The sequence below is a fragment of the Callorhinus ursinus genome, unplaced genomic scaffold, assembly GCF_003265705.2.
Source record: "Callorhinus ursinus isolate GAN/ISIS: 27379988/994484 unplaced genomic scaffold, GSC_fseal_2.0 scaffold55, whole genome shotgun sequence".
Classification (NCBI taxonomy): domain Eukaryota; kingdom Metazoa; phylum Chordata; class Mammalia; order Carnivora; family Otariidae; genus Callorhinus; species Callorhinus ursinus.
In genome coordinates this window covers 9,032,158-9,034,506 of record NW_027397117.1, presented here as the reverse complement: position 1 = coordinate 9,034,506, position 2,349 = coordinate 9,032,158, and the positions used below count along the sequence as shown (strand labels likewise).

The following is a 2,349-nucleotide window of genomic DNA, read 5'->3' as shown; positions in this document are numbered from 1 at the left end:
GAAAAGAAATCAGATAGCCTCGGAAACGTCCATTGGAAAGTAGGAAAAGTGCAGAGCACAACGTAGGCTGGAGATAACTTCCAGAAGTGAATATAATTTTGAGTTGTGAAGAAGGGAGCTGGGTTCATTTTTAAAAAATGATGCACCCCAAATTGAGTCCATCTCAAGACAACATGGAGTGGGCAGTCGCAGCTAGCTTGAGTCTTTCAGCAAAGGGAAGCTACAGTGCCTTAACATAGAAGAAAAACTTTGCAGGGGGACTGCCTGTATCGAGAGGCTGGTTTTCATCTCTGACCAATTAACTGGATACAGGAGGGGAATTGACATGTAGTGCTGACCTGGCCAGAGGAACCCACTCACCTAATAGGTCTATTCCCACATTTCCTGTTACTGCTCAGTTTACCAAACACTGGCCTGCCACCTGGAACCTTTTTTATTTATTTATTTATTTTTTTAATATTTTATTTATTTATTTGAGAGAGAGAGAGAATGAGATAGAGAGAGCATGAGAGGGGGGAGGGTCCGAGGGAGAAGCAGACTCCCTGCTGAGCAGGGAGCCCGATGCGGGACTCGATCCCGGGACTCCAGGATCATGACCTGAGCCGAAGGCAGTTGCTTAACCAACTGAGCCACCCAGGCGCCCCACCTGGAACCTTTTTTAAAGAGCACTATGTTTACTAGTGAGCTACTCCTTACAGAACTACTTTTCTACAAAAGCTCAGGGAGCCCGGCCAGATCATCCAGATGGATGCGAATTTAATACTGAGACTATAAAACGGATATGCTTAAAGACATGTTAAGACAATGGAGTACTTTTGCAAAATGCAAATACCGTTATCAATTTATAATCTTACACTTCAAAGACACATTTTGGGAGAAAATCACTTTATTCTAATTCACAAATGAGAACATCACAAAAGGTGATTTAAGGAGGCACACAAATATCTGCCCAATCCCAAATTCAAACCATCTCAATGAACTTCTATACAGTAAGAACAACCTTTTTTATTCCAATTCTGAAGAAAGCTGTATTTAATGATGAAGGAGAAGCTTAACTGGTGGTTTTACACTTTATATATTCACCATTCACCATCAATTATATTTTTATGCTAAATTAACTTGGTTATGAGAGATGATTTTCCTTATCTTCAATTTGAACTTCTTGATTAGGCTAATCCTGCAAACAGAAAAGATCAGTGAGAAGAGAAATAGCTGTATATTCTTAGCAAAGCAGAAGCCCTCCAAATGGTAGGAGGGATGAAAGCCCGAGGTTATCAGTTTCTTGCCTAAATGAAGGCAGGAAAATGAAAACGGAACATTTTAACAGATGGTGAATTCTTAGGTCAGTAAGGGGAAGTTATATAAAAACAAGCTCACTGCCAACATTCCACACAGCCCAAACCTCAGACTTCCACTGAGGGACTGAATACACTTGTCTCTCAAATAATCTGTGAAGAATGCCAAGGACTTATCAGTCTTTATACCCAACCTTGGACTTCAGTGAAAATGGAATATCATTTTTTATTCACAGCTTTAAGGCTGTAACACCCACATCCTGTAACCAGAACAAGACCTGGCACACTAATCTACACCCACTTAAGGAAGAATCAGATTCACAACATAACTGGTAAAAGCGTAAGATAGTGACTAGAAATCACTGGACCAGCTCTTTGTTAGAAAAACTAGATTATTTTTAGAATGTAAACAAAATCTCCTCTAACTTGTCAGTTTAATTTACTACACAGACTCCCAAAGTTCTATAGGGCCCAGGAGTATCATGCTGTGACTTGCACAGATGCAGGTTCAATCAGGGATTGATGTTATCACCTACCATTTGCAAATCTGCACTGTTTCAGCACCTCGCTGAAACCTTCACAAAGCTTCAAGTCACCCTGGTTCTGGGCACACTCCAGAAACTGTTTCATCTCATAGTGGCATGGGCCAAACTGCTGCTGCTCCTGGTATGCTGGCTGGGTTTCCTGAGGCTCCTGCAAAGGCGTTAACATTCAGAACCATTAAGAAAGGAAATTAGATTTACGCCTGAACAAAGAACAGTATCCAATGTCTTTGAGGTCAACTGGGGAAACGTAACTAGAACTAGATGCAAATTAGTTTCCATCTAATAACATGGAAAGTGAAAATTTTTAAAGGCAGAAAGCAAATCTGTGTCTTTGGGGCGTCTGGGTGGCTCAGTCGTTAAGCATCTGCCTTCAGCTCAGGTCACGCTCCCAGGGTCCTGGGATCGAGCCCCGCATCGGGCTCCCTGCTCGGCGGGAAGCCTGCTTCTCCCTCTCCCACTCCCCCTGCTTGTTGTTTCCTCTCTCGCTGTGTCTCTGTCAAATAAATAAA

At 42.1% G+C, this 2,349-nt stretch overlaps 1 long non-coding RNA gene across 1 annotated transcript; it reads right to left on the bottom strand.

Annotated features, from left to right (window-relative positions):
- Positions 1–413: 413 nt before the first annotated feature.
- LOC112817578 (uncharacterized) lies at positions 414–2,238 on the bottom strand. The gene is made up of 3 exons (XR_003206422.2): positions 1,832–2,238; positions 654–1,177; positions 414–428 (listed from the first exon to the last, which is right to left on the bottom strand). It is a non-coding gene; the product is annotated as an uncharacterized lncRNA (long non-coding RNA).
- Positions 2,239–2,349: the final 111 nt, after the last annotated feature.